Source organism: Taudactylus pleione, unplaced genomic scaffold, assembly GCF_031769625.1.
Source record: "Taudactylus pleione unplaced genomic scaffold, aTauple2 ptg000792l, whole genome shotgun sequence".
Taxonomy (NCBI): Eukaryota; Metazoa; Chordata; class Amphibia; order Anura; family Myobatrachidae; genus Taudactylus; species Taudactylus pleione.
Genome location: NW_028285194.1, coordinates 4870599 through 4890534, shown reverse-complemented (window position 1 = coordinate 4890534; position 19936 = coordinate 4870599).

Below are 19936 nucleotides of genomic sequence, written 5' to 3'. Positions count from 1 at the left end.
TAAATTCTTGGAGAGGGGATATGACTAAGTTTTATTATGTGAGGCAAAAAGAAGAGTGTTAGCTATTCCACGTGATCAATTGTTATTGCCCCATAAGAAATCCAATACTTGCAAAAGATTGCCTTGGGTGAATTATTATAATATGGTAACCAATTATATTTGCAAAAAGGCTAAATGTCTATGGTCGATGGTGAAAAAAGATGCCACTTTGAATTTGATGGACACGGATATTATGCCATGCTATCGGCATGGCCACAACATCCGTGAGTGGTTAATGAAAACTGAAGTGTCCGGTATGGGAGAGCGTAGTGTGGGAACCTTTTTGCAGCCCAAATGGGGTTGCTTCAAGTGCCTCAACTGTCTCGCCTGTCGTTACCTTACAGTGGGAGACAGCTTTAGTCATCCTCACAGTAGCAAGCGATATTTAATTAGACATAGAGTGAGTTGTACAACATGCTACATAATGTATTTGATCACCTGTCCATGTGGACTTTGCTATGTAGGCAAAACGGTTCATACAGTACTTTACGTGAGAGAATGGCTGTTCATCGATCATCTATATGCCAGGCCATCTCTGGTGGTAACAGTGGCCAACCTGTGGCAAAGCACTTTGCATCGGCGGGTCATAATCTAGCAGCTCTTAGGTACATGGTTATTGATCACATCCCGGTCTCCCTATGGGGGGTGATAGATCACTAAAGCTGCATAGATGTGAATCACGGTGGATTCTTAGACTTGGGACGATGTCTCCAAAAGGTTTGAATGAAAGCCTTGGGCTACATTGCTTTTTATAGATTCCGTTAGAGGGTAGTATCTAGGAACTGGTACTCTATCATTATTTACAATGTGTACAGTGATGTTTGAGTTTTTGGCGTATTCATTCATGTCCTTAAATTAGCCACAGATATAAGAGATGTGGCTGGTATTATTAGATTGATAGATTGCATGATTTAAAACATTGGATAAGTAATTTCTGTATTTGTATCAGTATCACCACTTGTTGCCATATACTATGATTGTATCAGTATGTTACTATGGTGACGGCAGCCTTTGGAGTGTATCATTGTTGGGCGCAGCTTTTGGCTTCCGGTTCGTTAGAATGCTGGCTACTTGTGGATGGGGGTATTTAAGGTGAGTGTTTTACTGTATGTTTTGTATCCTGATGACAATAGATTAAACTATCGAAACGTTGGTATTTCCTGACTCGTGCTGATCATTTATTACCCGAGTGCCGCCGTCACGTCATTGCAGCGTATATATATATATATATATATATATGTGTGTGTGTATATGTAATAAAATGCAGGGGTCCACTCACCAGTCTTTCAATTCATTAAAGTATCAAAATCTTTATTCCATCACTTCAAAAATTCTCACCAACATTTCGGTCCTGTCTGGACCTTTGCCTACCCTCCAACATGTCCCCTTCCATCTGGTACAAAATGCTCTGCTCCTGGGTTTCCCACCTAATTAATGATTGCAGACAATCGGATGGAAGGGGTCATGTTGGAGAGTCTGCCTTTGTCCTGTCTGGACATTGACAAAGGTCCAGAAAGGACCAAAACATCGGTGAGAATTTTTGATGTGATTGAATAAAGATGTTGATACTTTAATGAATCGAAAGACTGGTGAGTGCACCCCTACATTTTATTATGCTTTTTGGAGTATGGACTTTTCCTATGGCAACTCTTTGTGTAGCACCCCAGCTTGATGGCTGTTCTAAAGTGAGTGTGGACAACTATGATTTTTTATATATATATATATATATATATATATATATATATATATATATAAAATTTCCAATGTATGCTGGCACTCTCCTATATGTCAAACAACTTTCTGCGAGCACATGTTCCATACAATAAGCATCCCAGCAGGTAAGGACAAATCCACACCATACATGGCACTGCAGGTACTGAAGTCACTTATACTAAATCACAGACAGCATGGCAGCAATGTTTCTGGGCCGTGCAGGGCCCTGTATTCAGGCTGCTACAAATAATTATAACAACAAGTTTATAATAAAACAATCTTACCTTATAACTCATCACTAACAATAGTGACCGTTATCCTGGAGACAGGAGGTGCACTTCCGTCCACTGGACGCAGCTCAGTGACATAGGCACAGTGCGCCTCTCAGTTGCTAAGCAACCTGACGTTGTCTCCTACACTGGTATGCAGCTTTAAAGAGAATGTAAACAAGTAACTAAATAAGTAAATAAGTTACATAATTTAAATATTACAAAAAGCTACACTTTTGAAGCATGTTAGCTATTTGTATACACATAACTAGTAGCCATATCACATAACTACATAAAAAATACATAGAAAAAATGCATGGAAAAAACTTTATATATGTTAATGTAGTATAGTGCACTACATACAGTATAAAACCTGTCTTACATTCACACTTAGGGAATTATCCAACTAGCCCCGAACATTGTTCAGGAACTAATGGAGCCCTTGGGGCTATCCAATTAGCCCCGAAGTCCGCCTGACGCCGGCACTTTTTGTGGCTTTTTTTTTCAGGAACTGATGTGTCCTTAGAAAAAAATCCACAAAAAGTGAGTTTTTTTTCGCCCCTGAAATGGCAAAAACACATAGGTCTGTGAACTTATCACAGATCCTATATCCTAGGTGAAAAGTTGGGAATAATCAGCAAAAAATCCCTGTTTTTCACTGATTGCAGCTAATTGGATACCCCCCTAGGGCACATGGGTATTAACAGTAGTTCCCATATACAATACAGTGCAAAAGTTTTAGGCAGGTGTGGAAAAAATGCTGCAAAGTAAGAATGCTTTCAAAAATAGAAGTGTTAGTTTCTTTTTATCAATTAAAAATATGCAAAGTGAATGAACAGCAGAGAAATCTAAATCAAATCAATATTTGGTATGACCACTCTTTGCCTTCAAAACAGCATCATTTCTTCTAGGTACACTTGCACAAAGTCAGGAATTTTGTAGGCTTATAGTCAGGTGTATGATTATCAAATAAGTGATAATGATCATCATTTTCATATGTAGGTTGAAACACAGTCATTAGCTGAAATAGAACAGCTGTGTAGGAGGCTTAAAACTGGGTGAGGAACAGCCAAACTCCGCTACAAAGGTGAGATTGTGGAAGACAGTTTAATTTCACAGGTGTACAGTATTGTACATATAAATAGATACACATAACTAAGGTCCATATTCTAAGATAGGCTCACTCTATCTGCTGTTTCTTAAAAGGCTTGATTAACACATAAAGATATAAACAAGAAATACATCTCATTAAAAGGCTTTGCAGTTGATAGTATAGGTTCTTGTGCACTTTCGGTAGTATGTATAGAGGAGGAATAATTGGGTTCTCCTGTAACAGAGCTTGGAATATTTTATTGAATATGTATTTTTGCATCACTGCTTCTTTAAGGAAATCCTCCAATTCTTTAAAATATTTATTTGTTAAATTTTCCAATTATTTCTCTTATGTGTCAACTTCTGCTAATTGTCACTCTATCTCTTTTTTATATTGTGTCAAATCTTGGTCCACAATACGGCCCCCCTTGTCAGTGAGATAAACAATGATGGATTTATCCTCACTTGAATTTTTTCACTGCCTGGAATTCCTCCTTGGTTATATTAGGGAAAATGTTCATCTGAGTCTTTATATATCTATCCACAGAATCGTCTAATAGGCGTACGTACATCTTGATGGAAGAGTTAGAGGACTATGGGCTTGATTCACTTCCATACGCAACTGCGATTATGCACACAATCAGGTGATTGTTGCGTTCTGAGCATGCGTATGCATCACAGAACGAACTGGCCACTGTGATCAGGACTGAGATCGCAGTGACTATGGAGATCCATCACAGAGTGATTGACAGGAAGTGCCGTTTGTGGGAGGTGACAGGGGGTGTTCTGCAAAACGCAGGCATCCCAGTGCATTCACACACCATTGCAGGGGCATGTATAAATTAGACACTGCGATGCCGTACGCAGCCTGAGGCCTGATCGCCTGCGTGGTTGGTAGCAATTTCTGAGTAAGGTCAGAGCTCGTGCAAGTGTGCATGAGGCTGCGATGGTACTCGATTCTACCGATGGTTTCGCAGACTGGCTAAACATTACGGATATGTTTAAGGTAAAGTGGGCATCCTTGTGCAATGCTGCAATGGGATAGCGATAGCAATGAATCAGCATACTATTGCAGTTGAACTGCGTGCGTGATCGCAATTGCATACAGTTGCGTACGGTAGTGAATCAGGCCCTATGAGTCAAAGTCAGATTTAAAATACTTGTTAAGGACTGGATGTGGTGTTCACTTTTGGCTAACAATGGATTGGGATTCTGATAATACTCTCTCATGGGTCTATTTACTAATCAGTGTTCGGAGACAGAGTGAAAAGTGATAAGGTGCCAGCCAATCAGCTCCCAGCTGTCATTTTTCAAACACAACCTGTGAGATGGCAGTTAGGAGCTGATTGGCTGGCACCTTATCACTTTTCACTCTGTCTCCTAACACTGCTTAGTAAATAGACCCTCAGTCTCATTTTTCTGTCCATGCTGTTCAAGTCTGCTTGCCATTGAAATGAGTTATGTTTGTTAGTGGGCACAAACGATAAACCTTTATTAATTACCTTCTCCTCGATGGCTGTGAGCATAAATGATTACAAATTGAAAATTAGTTTTCCTTTCTGGATGTTCCCTTTGTGGATCCTTTTCGCTCGTCCGCCCCTTCTTGTTGGTCTCCGCTAGTTTCTGCATGTGTTCTAGTTTGCGCTCCTAAAGGGGGTCTTTGTGATGTATGTGGGTCATCCGTGTCAGCTACTACAAAATTGCTGTTGCTATTTGATGTACAGTATTATGGGCCTGATTCAGACCCACTCGCGAGCGGCTGTCTGCTCGCAAGTGGGTCGATGGTCTGCACTGAGCATGCGCACGACGGCGGGAGCTCCGTCGTGCGCATGCGCCAGACGCGACGAGCGAAGGACTTTCCTTCGCTCGTTGTGTCTGATCAAAGGGGGCGTGCTGTCGATGTTGATTGACAGCACGCCCCCTTTGGTGGGCGTGCCTCCCTGATGGGGGCGTTCCCAAGGGAACGCCTACCGTCAGAAGCCGGCCCACTGACATCACTAGTGATGTCAGTGGGAGTGATTTTGGCTCTGATAGAGCCAAAATCACTCCGGGCCTTGCGGTTGAAAACCTCAACCGCAGGCTCCGGCTCGCAGTTTCGATGGTCGCGATGGTCAAGACCATCGCGGCCATTAAACGGCACGCTCGTATAGGCTGTGGGTGGTGACCCACAGCTATACGAGCGTCCAGGAGGACGCTCCATAATTATGGAGGGCGGCCCTCATTCAGAGCGTGCGCTCTGCTCAGAGCGTACGGCTCTGAATGAGGGCCTATATTCCTTATTTTGACGTTCCCTTCACTATGGACTCGATGTTCTTCATACTATAGTTGATATGGACAGTTTGGAGTTTTGATCTTTCAAGCTTTAGCAACTCCTTTCCATAGTTGTCATCCTGTTGATTCAATTTGATCCACCACAACATATTATTGGGCCCTTGTAGAATAGTATCATGTGCTGTTTTGAAGGTTTCTATTTTGGAACATACTATTTTAACTTCCATTCCAGCTTCTTCTATAACAAGCAGCAAGAGATCAAAGTTGCATTTGTTCAATACAGCCACTCATTTTGTACTAAACTCTGCATTCATCTGTCCTATAGAGGGTGTATTTTGGACCCGAAAGCCTTGTGGAATTAGTTTCTGGCAATAATAATACGATAATTTGGTCAGTAAAGCAATTAATCCACTTAGCATTTACGCATCCTTATTATTTGATGATATACAGTACATCCTTAATGGAGAAATCTGGCTGCTCCGGTATACTGTTTTCCTCAAAGAGGATTTTTTTTATTTTTTCCTCTGGTGACAAGCCTCAAGCCCACAAAAAATAATACGTTTCTGTATCAAACCATTATGGGAATATAGGTAAATTCAAACAGCTCTTAGATGAGAAATCAACTTTCTGCATGCACGGGTTCCACAAATCCACACCATAAATGGCATTGCAGGTTGTAATATGTGACTTGTATCTATAGGGTTTGCTAAGAAGCAGAAAAAATAGACCAAATGTCTATTCTGGGGCACCCTTAACCAATCAATTTAAAATATAACCTTTGTTGTAATACAATTAAAACAGCAGAGAACAATCTTTAAATGAAATAAAATAAGTCACACTAATCACTCCATTCACAATTTACTGTGTAATACTTTTCATCTCATAATTAGTGGGTATCGACAAGTGGCGAATCTCAATTGTCTTTCCTTAAACACTGAAATTGTGGATCCTTCAATCTCTCATATTTATAGGAAAGAGCAAGTTAATAATACATATGGCAAAAATAATACATATGGTTTTTCCTATATAGAAATAAAACATATAAATTTCCTCTAATCAATTACATCCAAATGTCTTGATGTTAGGCAAAAACCACAGGCAAAAACCACAGGCAACCCCTAATAGTCCTGTAATTGAGGAACCACTCAACTCAAATCATATAATTAAACCTTCAATTAGTACATGGTACCAGCACCACCTGGGCCCTATAATTCAATTATCTCCAAATATATAGTAATACATGTGAGGAATCTAGCGATATGGCACATAGTGCGAATTATAGTTTCATTTCATAACAGATTGGTAATTAAAAGCCATAGAATAAATGGGTTTGTAAATGTGAGGGCAGAAGAGTGGTTAATGAAAGGCAGGAAAGATGGAAAGCTAACCATTTGACATACAAATGGAACCTAGCTCTGTATGTTCCTGAAACGGCCTATTTTCACATTTTGAAGCCACAGCTTAATTTGAAGAATTGCTAATGTCGTATGACTCACATGACAATTATTCTTGGAAGTGTACAAGGCAGTCAGTCAGAATAGCTCAGGTATGGAAGTCAGGAAATATTAAACAGATTTGTCTAGCTAAGAGTCCATCTGCTAGTTCATTCAGTTGTGATAACATTGTCACCAGGACATGTGGAGTACTCAGCCCTTTGTGTTTGTGGCTATAGGAAGCAAGCACCATAGGGGGTGTACAATAAAGAGTAACCAAGTTGACATTCAGGTGTGATAAGAGATGGCCAAATCAAACAAAGTCATATTTGGATGGTTTATGAGATAAAATTGATGAATCAGTGATAGCTGAAAGCTGGGAAAATTATATACATATAACTGGACTCAATATCCACGTTGGGTGCGATTCCCAGATCACTGAGACTTACAGTTTTAAAGATATGAAATATCTCAAGAAGGCACCATCACAAACCTCTCTGATTTATACTTTTATAACAGATAAAATAAGGACCAGTATGATGAACATCCCATATTGTAGGTAAGCCATCCACAGGGGAAGTTGTTACAGTAGGCTTACTCTGTTCTAAGTTTAAAAGGGATTTAAACTTAGCTGGGAGGTTCCTGTCCTCAATTTCTCATCTACCAATCAGAGCAGATGGGTATGACATCACCCTAGCGTGATACTCTTCTGATAAAAGGGATTGAAGTCCTGGGTTCTGTGTCAACCTGAGGGGTCAATGCTACATTGAGGTTTTAACCTGCAGGCCTTGCATTTCTTCCTGTCCCTTCCAGGCAAATTAGCTGAGTGTTAATTTGTAAGTATCCCGTTTTTATTTAATATTGCGAAACATGTATGTACCTTTGTAACCATTCTTTTCTCTGTATCATTCTTTTTAAGCATTGTACTCCTTTTGTAAATAAAGTATTCTTTATTAGTTTATTTCATATATGCTCCGAAACCTAGTCTTTGAAGAAGATTATTAGTCCGCTAGGGCGACGCTAAACCTGTTGTTAAATACGGGAAGCAGAGGGTTGGTCTCAGAGAACTGTGTGGTCATCTGGGATGCCGAGTCTGCGCAATTGGGGAGAGGTTAAGCAAAAGATTAACTGCATGGGACTCTTGTTGCCGTGCCTGTGCAATTATTGGGGTAATAGAGGACCGGTGGCCTCTTTAAATCGTTTCCATAGGTGGTGACAGTTTGGTAAGTAAGGTATTTGTATTACGGCACTCTGTCTATAGCAGAGGTGCACCTCCCACATCAGGGAAACTGGGTACGGGTCCCTGACAATACACTTCCCTCAGATTATTTTCATGTAATATTTGAATACATAGGGCTGGTACAGTCTCCAATTCAGTAAGACAGGTACAGTTTTCACACATATACACAGTATAATCCTGATCCTCCCAAGAAAATAAGTCTATTGCATCAACATTAGTGTGAAGTTTGCATAATAGAGATGCAGATAATCATTTTGTTGTTCACATATTCAAAAGAAATAACAACACATAATCAGAACCATCTGTAAACATTATGCATATAAGACTTTAGTGTGTTTAAGTGAGGTGTTGCCAACTTCAGAACTCCAAATATATATTAATACACTTGTCTTAAATAATTTTCTTGTAATATTAGAACACATAGGGCTGGTACAGTCTTCAATTCAATAAGGCAGGTTGTAATATGTAACTTTATTTAGTTACTTCCTTCATTACATTCTTTTTTTAGCCACATTCCAGAGTGGGAGACAGCGTCAGGTTGCCCATCAACTGAGAGGTGCACTGTGCCTACCTCACTGAGCAATCTACATTTGCTGGGCGCCCGCTGAAATGTTTTAAATAGTGGTGCACACGACTTCCTTATAGCCCTCTGCAGAGCTCACTCAGGAGCTCCGCCTGCTGGCTCCCTCACAGTGTGTAAGGAGAGACATCATGACGTCTCTCCAATACTGAGGATCAAGGGCTTAGGAGCTGGCCTGGTGGGAGAAGCCGTGTGCAGCATGTTAGTGACACTAGTGAGGCAGCAGCTGACTGAGCTCACAGATCGCAGCTGGGTGACTGCTATCACTGACTCACCCTACGGAAGCGGCTCTAGCTATTTGACTGCATTTGCCTTTTTTACTATTAACATACAAATCAGGTAGAATCTGCCATGGAGTGGTGAGGGTGGAGGTGGAGGATTCAGGGGGACATTAAAGTTTAACCATTAAGTTAAAATCAATAAAATAAACACTAGTCTTGCAGTGCTGCTAGATCAGGATTAAGCAGAAGAAGAGAGGGGGTATTAAAATTAATCTATTAAAGAATAATAATTTACTGTTCTTTAATTTAAAACTTAAATTCTAATGTGTGTCTCCCTCCCCTTCTGATCTAGCAGCATGACTAGTGTTTTTTATTGTCCATAAAAAACACTAGTCCTGCTGCTAGATTAGGTTTAGGTAATGTGTTGCATTGCAGCTGCTATGGAAGTACAAGTTTCTCAAAAGTGACAGCCATTGCATGGGAGGACATGCTGGGACTTGTAGTATAACAACAGTTGGAGATCAACAGGTTTATCTTTGTGATCTAGCCTTTCTGTGCTGTTCCTCAAGGGAGGCCATTTAGCCCCTTGTTTGTAGAAGGTGTTTGTGGCTTTCAGTCAATCAAGGGTCTGACATTTGAACTTTCTGTATCAGTTAGGTAAAGTGATGTTAGCTTTGCCCTACCCACAGCTCTTCCAGCTGTTGCATTCTTCTATAATGTGGGTATTACTGTGTGGCATAATGTGTAAGGGGCATTACTGTGTAGCATGTGTATAAGGGGCATTACTACTGTGTGGTATAATGTGAATAAGGGGCTCTACTGTGTGATGTAACGTACAAGGGGTACTACTTTGTGGAATAATGTGAATAAAGGGCTCTATTGTGTGCCATAACGTATATAAGGCATACTACTGTGTGGCATAATGTGAATAAGGGGCACTACTGTGTGACAATGTTAATAAAAGACACTACTGTGTGGTGAAATGTGAATAAGGGGCACTACTGTGTAATGTAATGTGAATAAGGTTGCACTACTGTGTGGGCAATTTGAATTGGGGGTACTATTGTGTGACCACACTCATTTCCAGCAAGCCAAATCCCTTTTTTTGGATGCGCGCCTTAGCCGTGTGATTTTCCTGTTTGCAATACAGGAGAGGATACAAATGCTTTTTCTGGCACATGGCACCAAAATGTGTAGTCAGTGGTATCTGGTTGTCTTGTGGTATTATGTACATTGGGTTGTTATCAGGTCTGATCTGGGCAGTAATTTTTCCATTTGACACCATGTGCTACATTGTTTGCATTCCAGACACTGGAGCGCATCCGCCTCCTGTCACATGACATTGGAAGTGATGTCACCCCCATGTGACGATCAGCCCACTGTGAGCTGCCAGCGGAAGCGAGTAGATGGTTGATGCTGCTCCTAGTGAGGTGCGTTCTATCAGGTGCGTTCTATCAATTTCCGGTCTCGCAGCACTCGGCCAGTGTCTATGAAACTAAGAGTTCTGCATGATGACTGTTTTAGCGCTTGTTAGGTAATTAACCTCTCTTTTGTGCACACATAGATCTATGTATTTAGATTTTTTTTAGCTGTAGTTTGCGAATGTTTAGGCCCATGAATGTGTTTGACCCAGACAGGAAATGACATCCTAATTGATACTGGTATATAATCAGGCACCTGATGAGGGGAAGGTATGGAGCTGATGCACTGTGATGTTGGTGTGGATATGATACTGTCCTGATGAGGGGAAGGTATGGAGCTGATGCACTGTGATGTTGGTGTGGATATGATACTGTCCTGTGGGACCGAAATGTTGACACTTTGTTTTGCCATTATGTAAGCATATTAAATGCTGTTTTGACCTTTTAGATGAAGACTGAGTGCCCTTTTTCTGGCTTCTTTATATATATATGAACAGAGAGACTACGGCTCTTTGTGCATAAATAAAGACACTGCAGGCAAACAACTTTACCAATGTTTCAATAATCTTAGCATTTTCATCAGGGTGCGCTATTACATTATTATACTCCTGATTACAGCCGTGTGTGTGTGTGTGTGTGTGTGTGTGTGTGTGTGGTGACACACAGATGTGCTGATGTGAGTATATTATCGCTTAATCACATTCTTCTCAATGACACAGTGCCTCCAACTATTATTCATCAGCTGAACAATCACTTTTTGCTTTTGATTTATCTATTCTTGGCTCAGCAACTTCTGCCCCCAATTTCTGTATTCTCCTGTCCATTTCCTCTCCTGTCCTGATCTGACAGTCTCACATGTTAATTAAACCCTACCATCCGTCTTTGATCAAATGGCTCTAGCTTCTCTCTCCCCTTGGCATGCACCACAATCTCAGATGTGACACACCATGGAAAATCACTACCTACTTAAATTCTCCTTTAGTAAAGAATATCATTGGTGTAAAATAAATCCATATTATACCTTCTCCTATTGCTATCTATTACTGTAGCTCTTTTCAGGCTTCTAAACCCAAACACTATTTTAATAAATGTAAATCTCTCTAACATTGTACTCCAAACCTGTTGACATTCATCACTGCCCAAGATGTTGCTTTCTACTTCAAGAATAAGTTTGACAAGATTTGATATGAAATGCTATCTTCTTCCCCAACATTATGCATGTAATAATTATATGAAATTGTTTATTTTATCTTTAATCATTTGACTTAATATGAATTGTTTTATCTCAAAGAGACTTTACCACCAAGAGCGTCAAGAAGCCGTGCTGAGCTTCTACACATGTAGACAAAGTGAAAAGTTTACTAAGCGGCAGTTTTGCTAAATGTTTTTGGTGGTTATCTCATGATTTATTAAACCACTGATTTGCGAAATATAAAACCGGCAGAAATCCACCATTTTATAAACCTATTTGCAACACATCGCTATTGAATTTTTCAATGTAAAAGATATAGGGGTAGATGTACTAAGCTTTGGAGAGAGATAAAGCTGAGAGACATAAAGTACCAACCAAACAGTTCCTAACTGTCACTTTACAGGGTGTGTTTGAAAAATTAAAGAAACCGATTGGTTGGTACTTTATGTCTCTCCACTTGTCTCTCTCCAAGTTTTGATACATCTCCCCCTTAGTCCATTATTTGCATGAATTACTGAGAAGAGGTTGATCTAAAGTAGAACATTTATTTTTACCCATATGCCTACTTTACAAAGGAAGTTGTGTTATCACAGGCTCTATGTCTCACTAAACTTATTAGATACTGAAGACCTGTTGACATCTTACACTGCTTCACATTAGTAGTTCTGAAAAGGAGTCTCTATCATGTTGTTTTCTAGCTATGCTGTGTCTCTTCTGTGACAAGTCTGCTTAGTTTTAATATATTGAATTAAACATGAGACAGAAAGAAGTTTTAATAGACTAATATTTTATAAAGGTCATTTGTAAAGATAGAACATCAGTACTTACTTAAAATATGTGTTTACCAGATTACTAGGAATATACCTGCAGAGAAGAAGATTAAAGTATCTGACTTATTATGATGATATAATAAAAAAAATGTAAAATGAACATTTTCAAATGTTACATAATTGAACTATGATTTAGAATTGTTTTGGTTTGTTCTCTCACAGTATTAAACTCATCTAAAAGTATGTTTCCATATTAGCTCATATCCAAAACTTTAACAAAAAACATGAAATAACAATTCAATTTATTTTACATAAGTTTGCTCTAAGTTCATAATACAATAAAAGCCTAATGTACAGGTTCTCATTTGACTTTCAAAGAAAGCATTTGAGTCAAGGTTATAAAGAAAATATGAACGGCAGGAAGCCAATCATTTATCCAAGCTACTGAATCATATGCTAAATATAAGGTACTTACCTGAGGTTAATTTGCTCCTGTTCATGTAAACACATTAGGATTCCCAATGTGGTGTATTAAGATCATTCCAATGAGCACATCTGATTTTATATACAATCCATTAAACCATCTCATTGGTCAGCCATCAGCACTGCTGTATCATAAGTAATTAGTGTCTAACACTGTTAGTCCTACAGGAATGCAACAATGTTAATACTCCAATGACTTAAAAATTACATGCAAGAGAATATACTGTACAGTATTATTACTGAAATGTTTATCTTATTCTTTCTAGGGAAAAGTTTGGTAATTTGCAGAGGGGATTTTGGACCGTTGTGATTTTGGAAAGACAGCCGCTATTTCAGTGCTCTGTCCCAGTGTCATGATCGGCACTGCATTTGCTCCAATCTACCCAGGAGTAGGGAGGTATGGACAGGCCCACCTTCCTCTTCTAGGTTTTAGGTTCCAGACCTCAAATTATAGATTGTCACTCTATTAGATGTTCAATTACTTAGAGGAGAATAACCACTGATCAACATGGTTCCCTTCTATAGAAACTACCTCTCTGATGGATGGCCACAACCCTTAAGCATGGGGCCCTACCAGTACTGTTTCCCAGTGAGCCCTTCATGCCCCAGTCCATCACTGGGTATGGGATTCTACTCTTATCTTGCCTAACAGTACATGTAGCAAGACCTCCCCATCATTCCAACATAAGAGAAGACCATTCCAGGGCATAAATGTTCAAACACTGTCTGAATGGTTGAAGCAATCAACTAATTAAAACTCAGAAGATGGGACTACAATCTACACTATGTAATAGACTTTTATATCACTTTAGTCTTTCTTTTCTATGTACTTTTTTCTATGTTCTATGTATTCTATGTACTCTATGTGCTTTGGTTAAAGGAAAGGATTACTTCAGGGGGGGGGAAGTCAGGGTCCAGTTTTTTTATTTCTTTTTTCTCCTATCAGAAATGACGGTTAACATTACTGAATGGACTAAATTGGATCAAGAAATATAATCAAATATTGTTGTTATTATTTCTATTATTATCAGCATCATTATCAATCACTAATTATCTTTTATTGAGTCCTACAGTTGAACAACCTTTAGCTTGTGTGCCATGGAATGTTTTTGTTTTATAGTGGATTAGCAATATATGACATAAAAGATGCTTATATATGCTCAGTTGAAAGTGTCTACTGTAAAATCAGGAAAACCCTGCATACAAATTGTTGTAGTCTGTAATTACAGATATCCACCATAGGCATTTAACTCAACATCAGAAGATGGGCAATTTTTATTTTTATGCAAAGTGATATACATGTTAACATCATTTTTAATTATGCAAATATGGCAATTCAGTTTAGTTTTATGAGTACCATTATTTAAATTAGTTTTAATGTTAAGTGCAGCTTCTGGGCAATCTATATATTCCTAAGAATCATGAAACTATTGTAATTGAACCAATTTGAAACTATGTGCCCTTTTGTGTCCTTCTAGAAATAGTACAAAATAACTGTCTGTTGTTTTTTTCTTCAATCCAAGCATTTAAATACTTTTCAAACTTTACCTCTTGGACAATTGAAAATAATTTATATTTGTAATAGCTAGTTTTGAAATGAATATATTTACCTCCCTGTGCTAAAATGTGCCAGTGCTTTAAACAGGTGCGTGTATTTTAAAATGCTTATTTCAATATAATAATATTGTAGTAACTTATTTTGTCTCTCCCAATTTGCTGTTTATTTAAGAAGTCATGGCATGCAGAAAATACATATACATTCATGTACAATTATTACCAAAACATTTGAATTGCACTTTTATGTAAGTAGTTTCCAGTAAACAGTGGGCATTGTAGAAAATAATATACTCAATGAGGCTTAAGTTATAATGGTCTACAGTAAATGAGTTTGGATACAGTTGTAGGTTAAAAGCTCATCTACCAAACTGTTTATTGCCTTTTCTGTGAAATAAAAACCTTTGTAAAATAATTCATGCAACCGTTATCATGTGACTTTGTTTTAAATATACAATACGTTGTCTATGTATAAATGCTAAATATTGTTTCCTGATGTCTGCATTGTTGTTTTACTTTGTGTATGTGTGTATATGTGTTTGGAATAGAGGTGTTTTTATCTGTGCCATTGGCAGCCAGTTCTGCTCTTACTCTGTGTATTGGAGTAGCCAATGCTCAGCACTGCGTCCTGTCCAGTTTGTCAGTGGAGCGTTAGATTTCAGGCACTTTCTTATCTACAATGGATGCAATTATCATTATAGTTTCCAAAATAGTACTGAAAGTTAAAATGCAGAAAACTCTGTTAGCAATGCCACCAATGATGTCATGGCATCTGCCTGTAGTGGTGGAGGAGGTGAATTCAACCACTTTTGAAATGAATGATGAATTATAATAAATACTGTCACTATACAATATATATATATATATATATATATATATATATATAACTTGTGTTAATGAGACTTCCATGCAATGACAGCAAGCCCTCAAGTTGTATCATGTAAAATTATATATAAAAGTAAAATTATTAACAAAACATCAAACCCCCTTTTATTCCTCATTAGTAAAAATATGTTCATATTAGATATTTTATTACAAATAATGCCAGCCCCTTGCTGGGTGGAAAGATATTAGAGACTGAGCTGTTTAGTATTATTCCTACTTGACTAAACCTCCCTGTACAATTGGAAAGCTGACAAATTAGTTCTTCTTATTCACCCAATTAAGACTCTATGGGGCCCTAAGCAGCATACTGGCATGGGCCCTTTTCTCCTATGCCATAAAAACAAAACATGAAATCAAGTTAGAGTAGTCTGGGTCCTTCAATAGAACCTAGGTTTACTAATGGATGATCTGGCTAGTGTAAAAAGACCTGATTTCACATGCATTTCTTACTAGTAATAGTATTCAATGAGTATAGGTGAATGCAACACATTATTGATCTCAATTTCACTAGTATTGGCCCTTGTGGTTATAAGCTTTTGCATCACTGTTCATGTGTACCCACCGATCTTACCAAACTTGCCTTGGCAAAGGCAGATGTTTAAAGCAGCACTTTACCCTGACATCTTTATAGGTTTATGGATCACACAGGGGACAAGCAATAGCAAAGGTTACAATGATACCTTTATTACACAGCAGGCAATGTAGCAGTGTAAACTATGTACAGAAATGGCATTAAGTATCAACACATAAAGTGCCCTCCACCATCTGACAGCATCTGAGCCCATATGCTGTTTAGTGTATGAAGGTCTTGTTATTACTGGCACCAACCAGTCACTGATGGGAATGGAGTCACTGATGGGTGCTTGCACAATATATGTTGTCCACCCAAAAAATTTAGATGGTTAGAGCTACTTAGCCCCGATGGTCCTCTACCAGCATGGTAGGACAGCAGTGGACACACTAGGTCAACCATACCATGGACGGCTACCAATGGAGAGAGTTGTTAGCAGGCTTTCTGCAGTTCTTCGATAATAGTGTATTCCTGATGTAAGGATTCAGTTTAAATACGAAATTCCTGGCAAAAGCTGCAACTTTAACATCAGTCTCATTAGATCAACTTCCCCACTACTAGTGTTAAACACTACAGGTCTTGTGCCTCCCCCAGGAGGAATATATGCCATTTTTAAATGTGCAAAATTACAAAAAGAACTTGGAGCGCTACAAATCACTAATATTGTATTTAATATCTCAGTTGGGAAAAGACTAAAGGCCAGATAACATGAATGGTATAGACATATAAAGGTAGAGATAAGTGGGATAAAAATAAATATAAATACAAAATAAAACAGATTCTGGAAACAAAAATAGGAAAGGTATATCCCAAAGAAAAAAAATCAATTTAAAAAAGTACTGTGGCCACAGGATAAAACCAAAAAAGTAATTATTTTCCAAATGAATAAAATAATTTGTGCAATGTCTCACAAAAAGCAATAAATGTGCTCTAGTGAATAGTATCCTTAGATAACAAGATGAAATCAGTTAAGAAGAAACAACCAGGTGGTTTATCCAATTGTTAATAAATGCATAAAATGCATATTAAAAATAATCTGGAAGAACAATCACATCTGGGGATATATATCTTAAGTCCACCAGTCTGTGACTAGACACCGCCTCCGTACTAGGACATAGTAATGGTACCGTATTAATGCTGAAACAGCATAGATCTGGGAGCAGCCTCTCCTGAATCATCCAGTAAAGGGATCCTTAATGTCTGGCGTGTGCCGATGTCTGTGCCTTCACACATGGAGTGGAAGACCACTGTGTGATGTTGAAACACATGGATTGCTGTAGCACAAAATGTGTCTGGTGAACGGAAAGCGATCCCGTCGTGTGATGGTAATAACTGGAGTCGGCTGAATGGATGTGATGGAATAGTCTCAGGTGCAGCAGCGTGCGGGGGTAACAGAAAGACTGACGCATTTCTCAGCCTGTAATGACCGGCTGTTTCATCAGAGGTGATCAGCAGACAATGAACGTTTGGCGAGAAAGATCAGCCTCGCAGCTGCATTCAGAATGGATTGTACTGGCAAAAGTCTGTTTTTGGGAAGACCAGTAAAGAGACTATTTGCAATAGTCAATGCGGGAAATAATGAGTATATGGATTAGAGTTTTTGCAGTGTCTTGTGTAAGATATGGTCGAATTTTTACTATGTTTTTTAGATGTATGCAACAGAATTTTGAGACAGATTGAATGTGGGGAACAAAGGACAGTTCAGAGTCAAGGATGACACCTAGGCAGCGGGCTTGTGGGGTGGGGTTGATTGTCGAGTTGTCAACAGTGATAGAGATATCAGGTTGGTAACTACTATTGGCCGGTGGAAATATAATGAATTCTGTTTTGGATATATTAAGTTTGAGGTGGCAAGATGCCATGCAAGATGAAATGGCAGGGAGACATTCAGTGACACGGACCAGCACAGATGGTGATAAATTTGGGGAGGATAGGTAGATTTGAGTATCGCCCACGTACAGATGATACTGAAAACCAAAAGCGCTGATTAGTTTGCCAAGAGAGGTGGTATAGATTGAGAAAAGCAATTATTATCAAGATAAGAAATTTTTTTCAATATTTTTCTTATCAGGTGGCCATGAGGGGATGAGAGTTTTCAACAATATGTAAAGAGCTTTTTACTAATGGAATCAAATTTGCTATACTTTAGCTGGCTTATCTCTGAATCATCCAAAAGGACCAACCATACTATTTCTTTTATTACAGCTTAACAGAGTGTAAATATATTTAGACTTTGCATATGCCATCTTTGGTTAATCCAATACCGTATGGCACATCAAATACCAACAGCATGTTAATTAACAATTGTCATATTGACTTCTATTCATATTTTCCTTTTTATTTTCCTTGCTTAAGAATTAGCTTATGTTTGGAGTTTTATAAGATTGTGTTTCTTCATTATACAAAATTTGCCTATTTTCTAAGGATATCTTATTTAGTACATTTACGTATTTATTATATTATTATATTATTCATAATGTTAAATGTTATCAAAAAGGTCAAAAGGTATTTGTAAAAAAAAACTAATTGAGGGTTCAAATGTTCACCTTACTTAATGTATATGCCCCAAATATAACTACTTGTTTCATATTTATAGATACGGTTCACCAAGATTGAGGCCAGTAGTTTTTCAGCAGGTGATAGAGATCAGTTCATTATCCGAATGTGGAGAAGCCTATCTTAAAAAGGCTGAAAAATCATAGTATAACTTGCCCCACTGATTTGTTTTGATACAAAAATGTATGTATCCTGTGTATAGACAATTTACCATATATTCTCATTCAAATATAATATGTCATTTACTAGAATAATTTATTGCCTTATTCCATCAACCTTATTGTCTAGGATTGGATATTTTATATAAAAAATATATAATTTTTTACAACCATGTCCCTATTTTGTTTACATTATATCTCACTATACCATGTTCTGTATGGTGCCAATATTGGAGATCTCCTGCATACAGATGTGTCCTCATACTCTATTGCTGCAATTGTGCCAAACAGATGCGCACCAGGTCCCGTACACTCAATGTCTCTTTCGCTTCACGAGACTATTTTGATTTATGTCACTTGTATATCTGTGTGTGACCGTGTTACAGTGCTCCGGACACCGGCCATTACTGACTGGGTCTGGCAGTACTGGGGTCTTGGCCTGCGACAGGCAGTGGTTGGGGAGTCCCCAATGCCCACTGCCTGATGTGGCTGCAAAGTGCACCCTAGGGGTGCGCGCGAACCTGCAAGAAAATTTAAAGTGAACTCCTCCCTATAAGAGGGAGTCTCTGGCACTAGACAGGTGCCATAGTATAGGCTCATACCTACTGCAGCATCCTTGTGTTCTTGTGCAGTCTGATAACCGTTCCTGACCTTGGCTTCACTTGTGACCTCTATCCATCTTCCCCTTGGAACTGTGATTGGTGATTCCGTTTTGACTTCGGCTGTCCTCCTTGACCTGATTTTGGCTCATCCTTGGTACTGCTCAGCTCCTCCGCTCAGTTGGTTCTGACTCAGATTGTTGACTTCTCTTGTACGTCTTCCTTCCAATGTGCTATTATCACACTCCAGTGTATACCAGCACCTGTACGCGGGAACCCAGGCAGAGGGCCGCTACCTGCATGTTGGGCGTAGCTTATGTCCACACCTCCTTGCAGGGGTCGCTTGTGAAAACCACCGGCACGTTAGACTCTGTACTGGGTCTCTGCCAATCCCAAGTAGTAGCAAGTACTACTGTTCTCCGGAGAATTGTGACAGACTGAGTCTGATCTGTATATGAAGTGTTACATTGTTAAATGCAGAGACTGCAGCTTTTTTACATGCCAAGTTCCATTGAGTTTTATATACAGACTCATTTGCTCACAGATATACAAGTGTCACATATCCAATTAATCAGTAAGTGGTTGGTCGCATCTGTTTTATCAGGCTGCCTATTGCTGGCCAAGATTAGAAACTAAATAAACATTTTAGGTTGGGAAACAAATCAGGTAAATTTCCAGCTAATCTTATCAAAATACATATTCGCCTAAACAAATTATAGCTTTATTTTTTAACTCTCAACACATGGGTTCCATATCCTCAATACATTTTTGATAAAGTTTTAGCATACAACTGTAGAAACAACTTTACAAAGTCATAGAAGATGATCCAACTGATGATGTCTTGCAACAGGCTGGCCTACTGTACATAAATTCACAGCAACAGAAAAAC